Source organism: Gossypium hirsutum, chromosome D10 (assembly GCF_007990345.1).
Source record: "Gossypium hirsutum isolate 1008001.06 chromosome D10, Gossypium_hirsutum_v2.1, whole genome shotgun sequence".
Lineage (NCBI taxonomy): Eukaryota > Viridiplantae > Streptophyta > Magnoliopsida > Malvales > Malvaceae > Gossypium > Gossypium hirsutum.
Genome location: NC_053446.1, coordinates 61,479,696 through 61,494,829, shown reverse-complemented (window position 1 = coordinate 61,494,829; position 15,134 = coordinate 61,479,696). Strand labels below are relative to the sequence as shown.

At 28.7% G+C, this 15,134-nt stretch overlaps 1 long non-coding RNA gene and 1 other non-coding gene across 2 annotated transcripts; both read left to right on the top strand.

Annotated features, from left to right (window-relative positions):
* Positions 1-5,517: 5,517 nt before the first annotated feature.
* Positions 5,518-5,624, top strand: LOC121222689 (small nucleolar RNA R71). The gene has a single exon (XR_005920050.1). It is a non-coding gene; the product is annotated as a small nucleolar RNA R71 (small nucleolar RNA).
* Positions 5,625-8,454: 2,830 nt separating this feature from the next.
* LOC121222545 (uncharacterized) lies at positions 8,455-10,436 on the top strand. The gene is made up of 2 exons (XR_005919853.1): positions 8,455-8,876; positions 9,193-10,436. It is a non-coding gene; the product is annotated as an uncharacterized lncRNA (long non-coding RNA).
* Positions 10,437-15,134: the final 4,698 nt, after the last annotated feature.

Genomic DNA, 15,134 nt, shown 5'->3' with positions numbered 1-15,134 from the left:
ATTTTCGCTTATTGTATTATGACTATGAATAATTATTGTATTAGGAAGGTGTTATAAATTTAGTTATCAACATTTACGTTAAAATGGTTTTGAGACAGCAGCAGTAGTCTAACTTTGAAAATTTACCAAAAATCATAGAAATTTAATTAGAGGATGAAAAAAATATTGAATTAAAGCTTATTGAGTCTAGTTTCTCAAAGAAGAAACAGTGTAAGTAATGGAATTGTAAATTATGAGATATAATAACTTTTATGAGACAAAGTCAAAATGATTTCCGGTTCCCCTGTTTTGAATTTGGAAAATCATAAAAAATTGAATAAAAATGATTAGAGACTTAAATTTATATATTTAAAACCCTGAATGAGTCTATTTTCAATATAAACAAATGGTAACATCATTCGAATCCTGTACAAGGGGATAATTAAGTTTCAGTGAAGAAGGGTTAGAACTGTTAGACAGCAGAACAGAGGTGACTTTAAAGAATAAACTGTACTTATTGGCTAAACCAAAAATTCTGAAAATTTTATGATAAGAATATATGTGAGTCTAGTTTTAGGTAAAATTAGCAGACCCTAATTTGAAGTTTTGTAGCTCAAGATAAAAATAATTTAGTGACTATGACTCAAATGGGCAGCTTTGAAACTATTTACAAGTAAATAGTAAAATCATAGATAATGTTACTTATAAGTCTGTTATATAAATTAAGGATGTGGAATGGAGAGGAGGAGGAGGAATAATATATATATATATATGAATATTCAGCTAGCATGGATAATTAGCACTTTTTAGGCTCAGGACTAAATTGAATAAAAGTAAAACTTTATGAGTAATTTTGTAAAAATGTCAAAAATGACCAATTGCATGAAATGGATTGTTTATTTATTTAAATTACAAAATTGAATGAAATTAGAACAAGATCGGGTGAAAACATGTTTTAGGGATTAAATTGAAAAGTGTTGAAATTATGAAAAATTCTGATATTTTATAGAATTCATGGGCTGTTATCAATATGTATGGGAATAATTAGGCTTAAAACAAGGATTAAAATTACAAGAATTTATTTTTCTGAGCCTAAGGATTAAAATCGTCATTAATTAAAAGCTTAGGGACAAAATGGTAATCTTGCCTAGAGCATTAATTGAATGTATTAGAATATGAAATGAATGAAAGTAATGATCAAATTTATTTATAAAGATCTGAATGACTCAAATACGATACTTGAACGTGGAAAAGACAAGAAATCGGATTAGTGAAATTGTAAACACGAACAAGTAACGAGGTAAGTTCGTGTAATTTGAATTATATTCTTAAATGCTTGAAATGTATGTTATTGATGTGAATATGATTTGAATGTTCGTTGTATGATAATTGATGAAACATTGATATATTTGATAAAAAGGGGAAGAAATCCCGGTTGAATGGAAGAAAAATTCGATAGATCTCTGAAAAGAAATTGACGGTAAAAAGGATCTAGCCCAGACGGGTGATCCTATCCTGATATAGCCCTCCCGAAGAATATGTGGAAAATGGATTTAGCCCAGACGGGTACTCCGAATTAGGGTCTGAATTTAGCTTGGACTATTAATTCTAATCCAAGCTCATTAGAGTAATTGTCATTGCAGGGGATTTAGCCTGGACTGGTAATATCGACAATACTCTATGAGTTTATATTACAGGGGATTTAGCCTGAACTAGTAATCCCGCTATAAGGATGAGGTTCGCGGGAGTGTGCTCTCTGAAATGAAAATGTGTGCATATGAATATGAATTGACGGACCCAAATTTGTACACTAAAAGTGTACCTCTGAAAATCCATCGAATTTCCTAGAAATTCAACGAGATAAAAATAGAAAATGGTAAGTACTTAAAATCATGAAATTAAAATTGAAATACATAGAAATGACAATTATTTGATATACTGAAATATGACATGGAAAAATACATGTATGTGAAACTTCCGTGATAATTATGCATATTCAAGATTATGAACTGCTACTGGAATAAATATACATTGAACTTATAAAAAAATTATGGTACATGAAATATTGTCATAATGAATTGAATGATTTATATTTAAGAAGAAACAACAAGAAAATTATATGTATCATGACATGTAAATATGAGACTATCTTTGATACGTTGATACAAGGAAAATTAAGTGTATTAAGACGAGTAATAAATTTAAGTGAGACATGGAGAGAAAAATAAGTTTGTCAATATTAAAGTACGCTACCCAATGTTGTTGCTTGAAGTTTAGGCAAGTGCCAAATTACTGTTGAATGGTAATATGTTTAATTATAAGGTGCATTGGAATGATAAGTGCTTAGACAAAAATATATCTGAGCTTATGAAAGAGTGAAAAGGTTTCAGTTATGCAATTTCTTATGAAAAGATTTGTTATGTGATACGCCCATATGAATCCTGCACCTAATTCAAAAATAAAAAAATTAAAATATATATATTTAGGATTCTACGAAAAATTTCCTATGATTCCAATTTAATCCTAGTAGGTTCCTAATGAATGTTTTGGGCTTCGAGGGCCCAATAGAGGGACGTTATGATTATTTTCAGAATATGAATAATAAATGACTCAAAATTATTGAAAATGTTCAGTAAACTCCGGTAATGCCTCGTGCCCTATTCCGACAACGGATACGGGTAAGGGGTGTTACAACCATCCTCTTCATCAGAGTCATCATCAGCTTCATCATTTGATCTTCTATTTCTTTGTGTGTTTGGCAGTTGGTTCATCTTCCCATAACTAAAATTCATATCTTCCAACAAATCTCAAGTACTAAACCCTTAATTAACCTTAAACCCTAAGTTAACCATTCAATACATAAAGTCTATCTATTACATATCTCTTAAATAATTTAAACTATACTCATAATTTCAATATGTATTATTATAGCTTTTACAATTATATAAGAACATATTTAAAATATAAATTTAAAAAACTAATTAATCTAAACCTAAAATCCTAACCCGACCCCTGAATACCTAAATCCTAAATCATTTTCTTAACCTCTAACCCCTAACCCTTAACCCCTAAACCTTTAAATTTCAACCCTTAATACATAATCCCTAAATCCATATATATTCCCTAAACCTTAAAATAGTAACTCCTAAACCTACTTTAAATCTTAAATTAATCATATACCTTAAACCAATAACCCTAAACAAATTTATTATTATGATCTCTTTTACAATTATATAAGAACATATTAAAATATAAATTAAAAAACTAATTAATCTAAACCCAAAACCCTAACTCGACCCCTGAATTCCTAAAACTTAAATCCCTAACTCTTAACCCCTAACATCTAACCCCTAACCCCTAAAAATTAAATCTCAACCCTTAAACCATAATCCCTAAATCCATATATATACTCTCTAAATTTAATTAACCTTAAAATAATAACTCCTAAACCGGCCTTAAATCTTAAATTAATAATCATATACCCTAAACAATAGTGATAATTAATTCAATATTTTAAAATTAATACTATCTCTTTTACGATTATATAAGAAAATTTTAATATATAAATTAAAAAACAATCAATAATCATGTACCTAAAAAAATTAAAAATGATTTTAAATAATAGTATTTTAAATTTTCCATGTGTTTTATTTCAAATTATTTCTACGTGTCATTAACTTTTTTCTGAAGATTTTAAATATTCAATTTAGAAATAAATTGAATTTTATTTAATTAATATAAATAATAAACCAATTAAGATAAAATGTTTTTTTGTGGCGCTTCTCCAAAAACGCCGCTAAAGCCTGAGCATTAGCGACGCTTTTTCATAAATGCCGCTACAACCTCGAGCGGTGCTTTTCTATAAATGCCGCTAAATCCTGGAACATTAGCAGCGCTTTTTTAAAAACGCCGCTAAATCCCCGAGCATTAGTGGCGTTTTTTCATAAACGCCGTTAAAACTCAGAGCATTAGCGGTGCTTTTTCATAAACGCCATTAAAACCCCGAACATTACCGGCGCTTTTTCATAAACACCGCTAAAGCCCATAGAAAACACCGTTAAAGCACTCGAAAGGTCAGAATCGATCTTAGGTTTTTTGCGCGTTTTTACTAAAAACGCCGCTAATGCCTATTTTTAGCGGCGTTTTATATAAAATGCCGCTAATTCTTGATCTTTAGCGGCAATTTTCGTAAAGCGCCCCTAATGCTTGATTTTTACCGGCGTTTTTTGTCTAAACGCCACTAAAAGTGCCGCTAAAACCCTATTCTAGTGTAGTGAGTATGTGTTTATGGGTGACAATCAAAAGTTATCAGTCATAAATCCACCTTGCTTACTGATGAGCAAGAACAACTACTAAAGGTTCTTGGAGAATTTAAGAGGGAAATTGGATGGTTGATTTTAGACATTTGAGGAAGCAATTCAGCTTTTTGCATACACAAAAATAGATTAAAGGAGAATCACAAACCCACTGTTAAACACGAAATTCAACTCAATCTGATAATAAAGGAAGTGGTCAAGAATGAGATAAACAAGTGGCTTGATGTAGGTATTATTTACCCAATTTCTGATAGTTTATAGCTCAATCATATTCAAATTGTTCCTCAGAAGAGTGGTATGGTTATAGTAGCTAATGAGAATAAGGAGCTTGTACCTACTTAAACAGTGATGGGTTAGAGAGTTCGTATGGAATATCGAAAATTAAATTAGGCTACAAAGAAGGTTTTTTTCTATTACTGTTTATTGAACAAAATTTAAATTGGTTGGTAGGAAAAGAATTCTATTGTTTTCTCGATGGCTATTCAAGTTATAATCAAATTTCCATTGAACTTGTGAATCAGAGAAAAAAGATATCCACTTGTCTATTTGGCACTTTCATATTTAAATGGATGCTTTTTAGGTTGTGCAATACACTAACCACCTTTCAAAGATGCATGATGGCAATTTTCTCAAACATTGTGGAAAGTGGTGTTAAGGTATCTATGGATGATTTTTCTGTTTTTGGAAATTCTTTTGATGATGTTTATTTAATTTGAAACAAGTTCTTAAGTGGTGCGAGGAGACTAATTTAATGCTCAATTGAAAGAAGTGTCATTTCATGGTACAAGAGGGTATTCCCAGATTATACGTGTTGGCAAATAGGTTATTTTGCCGTCTTTTTGAATTTCTAACATATCCAACCAGTTTTGATTCAGTTGTGCACCACCAAAAATTATTATTATCCCCACACTAATCAAAAGTAGCATAAACTAGTTGCTTCCTGCTAACCAGGATTTTCTCATTCACATCTCATCTCAAAGCAATCATTTTAGCAACAAGGGTAGTCATCGCATCAACTTCTAATACTTCAATCGATTTTTGTTAGCTTGCACCAGTTCTGCTCGAAATCCATTATAGATTAATTTCTACCATGTCTTGAATTATCTTGGTAGCTTCTTCAAGCGACTTACTCAATAATTCCCAATTAGTTGCTACATCTAGATTACCTTTAATGGACTATCGCAAACCAATGTACAAAGTCTAGATCAACAACCAGTCTAGCACTTGGTGGTGAGGACACTTCTTTTGCATATCCATAAATCATTCCCATACCTCATATAAAGTTTCCTCTTCATACTGTTAGAAACTAGTAATATCATTCCACAATTTTGTTGTCTTTGTTGGATGGAAGAACTTAGCCAAAAAAATTTCCACAACTTGATCCCAAGTTGTAATCAACTCATTTGGTAATCCATCTAACCAATCTACTGCTCGTCCAGATAAAGAAAACTAAAACAACCTTAATTTTACAATTTCTACTAAAACACCATTAAATTTAAATGTATTGCGTAGTTTGATGAATTTCCGCAAATGTTAATTGCGATTTTCATTCGGAAAACCAGAGAATTGATTAGCTTCAACCATCTGATTAACTGCCTATTTAATCTAAAAATTGGTCGCTTCCATGGTTGGAAAGCGAATACTAGTATGAAGCCCTTTGTAACACCCCTTACCCATATTCGACGCCGGAATAGGGCATAAGGCATTACTAGAACACATACACTTGTAAACGTATTTAACCGAGTTATAAAATTTCATCTAAATTAAAACTTTCAAATTTTTTTAACATGCTTTTATAATTCTTCACAATATATCCTTAAAATATTATATTCATAATAAATAGGGCCTACGAGACCCGATACATACCCATGCAATTCAATGCTTCATTTCCATTTCATTCAGTTCACAATTTCTCATGCTCACAATTCAAATCATATCACTAATTGCAGAAATACCATGATACAGGGGCATTTTGGAAATTTTTCATTTCCCTCGACTTTTCACGCGATCTTGATCTAAATTAATAATTTCATTCAATTTATTAATTTAGATAATAAAACTATTCAATTCTTGAAATTTTGTCATTTTTGCCATTTTTGCCATTTTTAAACAATTACCCTAAAAAATTTAATTTTATTCAATTTAATCGCTGAACCTAAAACATGTAAATTAGCTATTTTTAAAATAAACTCATATTATCAGAATATTCACACATATTTTTCCTCCTCCTCCACTCCATTTCACATCCTTAATGTACTTAACACTCTTAGAAATAACATTTTCTAAAGTTTCATTATTCACCTTAAGTATATTCAAAGCTGTCTATCCGAGTCAGTATCACTAAATTATTTTCATTTGTAGCTAAAGAACTCCAAATTATGGAATGTTAATTTTTCCTAAAACTAGACTCATATATATTTTTACCATAAAATTTACAGAATTTTTAGTTTATCCAATTGGTACAGTTTATTCTTTAAAGATTCCCTTGTTTCACTGCTTGCCGTTTCTAACCTCTCTTCACTAAAAATCAAATATCTCTTAGTACAAAATTCTGATGATAGTTTCGTTTATTTCTCTTGAAACTAGACTCATTAAGGAATTTAAGCATATAAATTAAAAATTACAATTATTTTTTTAAAATTTATAATGATTTATCAAATTTAGAATAGGGGATTCCAAAATCAATCTGACCCTGCCTCACTAAAATTCAAATATCTCAAAATATATAACTATTTTACTTTCTATGTTTCTTTTATGTAAAAATAGACTCATTAAGCTTTCATTTCATATCTTATTCACTCTCTAATTCAATTTTAAAAATTTATGGTGATTTTTCAAAGTTAACCTACTGCAGCTATCCAAAACTGTTTTAGTGCAAGATGTTGATAATCAAATTTATAACACCCTCCTTTCCTTTCTCTGCAATATTTTCTATCAATTCCTCTTGTTTCCCTTCACTAACATATCAAGAACATAGAACCTTATATAATAAATCCCTACATTAACATCAATTCCCTACTTTTTCAATAATATCAAACTCAAAAATATATTGAAATCTTAATGTTCTTACCTTGCTCTATTGATTGATATTCTAGCTCCCCTTAGTCTCCTTATCAATTTTCTCTCTTGGTGGCTATGGAAATTCTTTTGATTTCTAGATAAAAATGGTGAATTTTTGGTAAAAGGATCAAATTGTAAAGAAAGCAAAACTTTCTTTCTTTCTCTCTTTTTCTCACGTTGGTGCATGGAAAAATGGTGGGGTGCATGCTTCTTCATCTTCCTTTTCTTATATATATACTAAATAAATAATAATAAAATAATAAAATATCATTTAAAAATTAAATTAAAATACTAATAAACTAATATTTATTTAATTAATTAATATAAAATATCTCCAACATCATCATTATCTTCTAGATTTCTCTCTCTTCTAATTGACCATTTTGCCCTTTATGATCTTTTAAAATTTCATCATTTAGTCATCACTTAATTTGGTAAACTTGTGATTTAGTCCCTCAAAATTCTTCACAATTTTCAATTTGGTCCTAATCCATCCATTTTTCTTAGTTTCTAGATCATTCCACCCTTAAAATATTTATACCATTGGTCCTTTAACTTTTTCATATTTACACTTTAACCCCTCAATTTTGTAGTATTTACTCTTGGGCAACTAAACTTTTCTCACTTTTATGATTTAATCCTTTCTTGAACTAATATGTCATAATATACTTCCCAATGTTGACATAACTCTAAAATTTTCCCTTTTTGTTACTTTATTTCCTTATTTTATTATATTAAAGATAATATTTTATTGTAAAAATTTTTGGGATGTTACACCCTTTGACATACAGTATGGCACAATCTTTGATAAATATATGAGTAATAGGGACAACAAGAGGAACTCGTGCATTATTCCACTTGTTGCCATTATTATTTCCATTTGGATTTGGCCATTGTTGACTCTTCGGATACAACCTCGGAGTTGATGTTTAATCTTTTAAGTCTTTGTAAAGTTCTCCTAATCTCTAAATCAATCAGTAACAAATATGGATTTTGCCTTCTGTGTATACAAAAAGCCAAAAGCACCTAAAAAAATTTTGAACTTGGCGAAAAGTAATTAAATTGATGTCATCTAAATTAGCAATTGGCTCCCCGACAATGACACCAAAAACTTATTCAAAAATTACAGACATAAGTATATAAATTGTGACATGTAGAGTCTGTTTGATTGGTGTAAAATATTTTCTGGAAAACATTTTCCGAAATCTCCGGTGTTTGTTTTGTGTAAAATGAATTCCCATAGGAAAACATTTTACAAACACGAGTAAAATCCAAAGCTTTTTTTTTGGAAATTGTCTTACCCATTTCTCTACCGTAAGACATTTTCCCTTTCTCCTTTCTCTTCTAAGCAAATTTTCTTCCACATCCTCATCTCCGTTCATCACCTCCCCTCACCATCTCCGTCCGTCATCTCCGTCGACCGTCGGCCTTACTTCTATTTTGAAGAAGCCCTAAAAAATTGGCAGGCACAGTCAAGAAAAGAAAACCCAGAAGCAGTGGTTCTCTCTCTGTCATCAACAGGTATTTTTTCTGTTAATTTTCACTGATTTGAGTGGTGGATCGGGTCTGGTTCTTGCTTTTTTCTTGCTAGATGGTAGCTTGTGCATTGTTGCATAACATCAAGCCTTTTGCCTAGTCTATTGATGAAATCCTTAAGGGATATATTAGGGTAATAAGAATGGCGAATTAGGAAATCTGGGCTCAGTGTTAAAGTTTTACATTTCCTTAAGAATGGCGACAAATCTTTGTAATGTTTCAGTACTTGACCATTTCCAGCCTAAAATGATTTTTATATGAATAAAATATATCTTTACACTACCACGATTGATTTTCATAGGTTTGGTTTATAAAGCGTAAACAGTCCTACCATGGGAAGAAAATGAAGTTCTCACCCAGAACTCTTTTAACAAGATTTAAAAGAAAAGCAGTGGGAGAACTGTTTACAAGCATGAGGACTTCACTGTAAGCTTTAAATGTAGTGGCCATTGGCCAACAATGCATGTAAGGACCTCCATTTTGGAAAAACAGAATAGAAAAAAGAAATGAGAAGTGAAAAAAACAAAAGGAAGGTGAAGATAGCAGCCATATCGAAATTGTCTATTATTTGTTCTTCTGCTAATTTTCTGGGAATTTGGAATTTGGAACACTTAAACATAAGTAAAATCTGTTTCTAAAAGAGAACTTGAAGACATGAGATGGGTGATTCAAACGTTCACCTGTGAACTCATTGAAAGTAATCTGAATGTAAGGATAGACAAAACTAAGCAATCTTTGGGAGTATTTTTCGATATAGCCTCGAAATTGGTATGGGAAATACTGCTTGAAAACTGCCCAAACAAACATTTAAAGTGGCAAATATGGAGCCTAGGTGAGGAATCATGTCTGTAGGAATCATGCCTAGGTGAGAAATATCAATTCCATTGACATCGTTACTGCTCTATTTCTTGCCAACTGGAATAGCCACCCTTTTAGAAAGAAAGAAAAAACTGATGAAATATTAATGCATATTGGATATTCATGAATATTGATTAACTACTGCAGATATAATGGTGCATAATGGTATTTGTTTCTGTAAATTACTGATTTGCTTCAATTTGTTTCGGTGTTAAATTGTGTACTTGTTATTCGTCTGAAGGTGTCTTGATTCTTTCTCTATTTATGAAGTTTATTTAGAATAGCTTACTAGTCCAATGCCTCGAGGAACTTCAGCTTTCTGATTTCAAAATAAAATAAATCTTTATTTTTCGATCTATATATAGTTATATGTTAGATTGGGATCCCTATACCAATATAAGTGCATGCAGACCCACCCTTCATTTTCTCCATTACTTTTTTTATGATGTGGATTGAGAGCTACGCCTATGGGGATCTGCGGTGTGGCGGAGCTAAGCTACCTAAAGATTGTTATTTATAGAGGAATGAATGGAGAAAAGTTTGGTGTAGAGTAGTCCGTGAACCCTTAATATGCTTTGGGTCGTGTCGGGTTTTGAGATTATTGTAAATATCTACTATATGATGTAAAATCAAAATAACTTTATACGCTTTACAATTTATACTATTAATATTTTAGCATCTTGTTTTGATAATCGTGTAAAATTTGAAGTAAATTAATATTATCCACTATATGGAAAAGAAAAAAAACTTCAATCGTATATACCATACTTAAATATATGCAATCAAAAACTATATGCATTATATTGATGCTGTAAGATTTGCTAAAATAGAGCTATTTGTACATTATATTATATTTATTTGTTGGGTACATTTTCTGTAGGTGGAGAGTTTATTTATTTGTTCTAACTAGAGTTTTTAAGTCATTATGTTTTAAATATTTTTCTATAATTAATTAAGATGTACAACCATTGATTTATTTTTTTAAGAAACAGTAAAATCTGAAAAGAATATATCTTTTGGTATACTAACTAGCATAATTGAAAAGATTAGGACAAATTTTCGTTGGTCCAATGTATATAAACGAAATTTGATGAATGGGCACAAAATGAATGATTTCTTGACTCTTTGTGATGTGATGTATAGATATTGATAGTTTATACTCTATATCCACATTATTATCTTTAAATATATCTAATAATTTTTACATCAACTCAAATTCAATCACAATTGTTGAAATGTATATATTCATACTCGAATAATAATATATTAATTAATAACAAGGTAATATTGTAGCTTAAATATATCTAATAACTTTTACATCAACTCAAATTCAACCACAATACTTATTTTTATAACACAATTACAAATAATTTATTTGATATTAGTTTTTTTCAATTTAACGATTAATATTGTAGCTTAATAATTTAGTATTGTTATAAATAAATCATTGCAATAAAATATAAAAATTTATTAATATATGTAAAAATAACTTTTCCGAAAAATATTTTCAGGAAATCTACCAAACAGCAGAAAATATTTTACACAGATTCAATCAAACACCAGAAAATATTTTCCAGTAAATCATTTTACAGAAAAGTAAAATATTTTTCAGAAATCATTTTACGGAAAACATTTTACTGGCAATCAAACGGACCCGTAGTATACAAATAAGTTTTGGATAGCCTTTTTGTCTTTTTATACTTACATATAAAATATAATTTTTAAATAAAATAACTAAAATTAACCTATCTAAATATTGAACCCATGTTTAATGAATTTATAAACAAATTCTTTACCACTACACCATTAATAATTCGTGAGTAAACTTAAAAAAAAAAATTTAACATAATATGTTTTCTCTCACCAAATTTGTGTATCTATATATTATTAATAAAACCCCTAACTGAGTTAGTGTCACAGCGTCACAATTGAAAACAATATCATGATAAACAATTGTAGAGCATTTAGTATTGTTAATCTAATTTTTATTTATTTTAATATCGTACATATTCCATGTGTTATTATGATTAATTAGTTTCAAACTATACGATACATTATTTATTGTATTTTATTTTTGAATATACATTTGTGTTTTAAATCCATGATTTCTACATATATGCATGTGGTAGGATTTATAGTTATTATTTATTTGTATTTATTTTTATCATCATGATTCAATTTATTGAATCAAAATCTAGTAGTTTGACCAATTCGATCAACTATCCAATTATTACAATATTTCTTTGTCTTGAAGAAATTGTCCTTTATTTAGAAAAAATCTTACTACTGTCTTAAAAGATAAATTTGATAAAAATATTTTTACATAATATTTTATCCACGTCATAAATATGACAAAATTTAGCATAAATTGTTTTTTATTCATTGGATTTCTCTAAAACTTAAAGATTATTTGTATTACACATGATATTTGAACTTGTGCAATGGCCAGCATTCATAAGAGTTATGAAAAGCTTGAACCCTTAATAGGCCCAAGTTTGTGCAGACATGAATCTTGGATGGGTGTATAATATTTTATCAGTCTATATATTTTATGAAAATCGATTTTCGAAATTTCAAAAAACTATGTTTGAAAATAAATTATAAAAAAAAATTAATGTTTATGAGTCGGGGACGAACTATGGGCAATTTTAAACATTGTGTTAAAAAGAGCAGGTATGATTAGAACCTGTAATGAAATTATTCAAAAGTAAAAATTAGTATGGATCCATCGAGTTAACATGATTACATCGTTATTGTACTTTAATATTAAATAAAATTTTATTTGATAAATTAAAAAATAAATAAATATTATTACCTGATAATAATAATAATAACAATTATATAATTTCTTATACAATACTACCAAGTCAAAATATTGAAACATCACTAATTAGGTTACATAGTCCACTTATATTAATTAAAAAAATTTAAATCTAGTTTTCCATAAACAAGCTTAGGTAAACTTTTCTCCATATAGTAAAGTTGAAAATTTATAAAATATATATTTTTTAATGGCACATAATATTATCTTTTAAACTATAATTATGTTTAAAATACATTTATCTATATTTATTATAAAATCTCTAATTAAGTTTGTGTCACCGGTTAATTAGTTATCTTTTATTTATTTTGAGAGTGATTTTCTCATTTTGTTTCTTTATTTATAAAAATAAAAAAATATATGCAGATAATAGGAGTTAAATCCATGCCTCTTTAGTTTATCGTGTTCATACTTTACAATTTAATCAAAGCTCAATTTATTATTCAATTCAATTTTTTTATAAATGTATTTGTTATATAATTTTATTTTTCACCCACATTATGGGTATAGCATAATTTGATCTATTTACTTATTTTAATTTCTTTTTACTCACAATTTAAATTATTTTTAATTTTAATTTCGTATATATTGTTATTATTAGTTTCACTATTTACATCTCATTATTTAGTGTATATTATTTTGAAACATGTGTTCTAAATACGTGAGACAAAATTTTTAATATAAATTTTAAAATACTTGTGATGTAGTGTATTTTAGTATAATTTTTTTCCTTCCAAGATATTGACTCTTACTGGAGAAATTGGAGAAGTAGATTTCATCCATACCAACCATGTTTTGAACTGCTTTGTAGATGGAATTGCTAAAACAGGGCTTTCTCGTGATCAGTTCTTTGCTTAGCTTTAATCTTCGTTTTTAGCTCTTTTCTAGATCACTGCCTCTCTTTGTACTGTTTGCTTCAGCATTTGTGGCCTTGTGGCGTCATCTACTGTATTTACATTTCTTGGGTTTTTTTAATAATATTAAAATATAATTAAATACAAAAATGGTATGAAAAACAGATGTGATGTTTTCTATAGTTTAAAGTTTTCCATAATTTCTAGTTTTTTTAAAAAAATATTTTTCAGATATTTTTAAAATTTTTTTAAAAATTTAAATAGAAAAGTTTATGAAGCAATTATCGTCTGTGTTGATGCCATCACGTTATCAAGCGTCACCCTTAACCTTTTTTTTTTTTACACCAACCAATTTAAAAAGGAACCTTTTATATTAAATCCATGAATGTTTTGATTCATTACACTTTATTTCGGCGTGATCACTGTATCAGGCGACACTAATAAAAATTTATTTAAAAAAATGCTATCAACCAGTCAAATTGCATAGAAAAACACTAAAAAAAACTATTTTTCTATTTAATCTATTTCCCATGCTATTTTTATATTTAATTATTTTCTAGTATTATTTTTAAGAAAAAAACCCACATTTCTTGCTCGTTGATTTGTGCTTTTATTTGTAAGCTTTTGTTTTTAATTTATAATAAAATTATTTGATTGAAAAAAAACATAAAAAAGAGGAGGTATATACAAAATATGAGTTACATCGATTAGTAGAGATTAAAATAAATTAAGATTGAAGAATAAAAAGTGTAAATCTACTGTTGGTACATATTATACTTTTTAATATTATAAAATGATTTGAAAGTCTTTTATTTTTTAATAATACATATTAATTATTTTTAATAATTATTCCAAGCATTAGATATATTTTTTATACTTATTATCTTACTAGTTTTATGAAAAAATTAATTGTAATTTATATAGTATATTAATAAATCTCGATTCCTTATAAATTTAGGCGACTTGTATAGTTAATGTACAGATCTAAGAGCACTTATTCATGTTCATTGAGGAACATTTCTTATGCATGCATTAAGTGTAAAATCAAATAAGTCACTTGGTTAATGCTCTAAGCTTTCAGGGAGGAAGCTTAGAGGAGGAAATATTTAGATTTTAGATACAAAAGTGAGTGTTAAAAATTGTAATCACTTTATTAAGATAATGAATTATGTCTTTAGACAAGACCCCATAAAATAAGAAAATTGAACTGTATAACATATCTGGTGTGTTTTTGTTTTTCTACCTTGTTTATACTTCATGCGAGTAGTTGGCATTGATTTTGTTTTTGGTAGAAGAAAAAATTAGACTAAAATAAAACTAGTCTAATTTCCGTCGATTAAATCAGACATTGCATGATAAGCATCAATTTTCAATAGACGTCGCACATAGATCGGATATTCATCAAGGATGATCAATTGGTTCAAGCTTTCCGAGATTTTCTTAGCCAAGCAGTCAGTGACTCTGTTACCATCTCTCGATAAAAATCTAAGCTTCACTTGCCAATCCTTAGCAATTCAAGTGCAGAGCAGTTTGACTTCCGCTATATTGTTTACACAAGCAAAACCAGAACACAGAATTTCTAATTATCAATTTGTAAATATTAATTTTATACTTTCGTAATTGAACTATATGAATCAATGATCGATCCGATTTAACCACGGAACCAATACTGAAAACCTTAATAAATATGTACATGTTAGTATATAATAG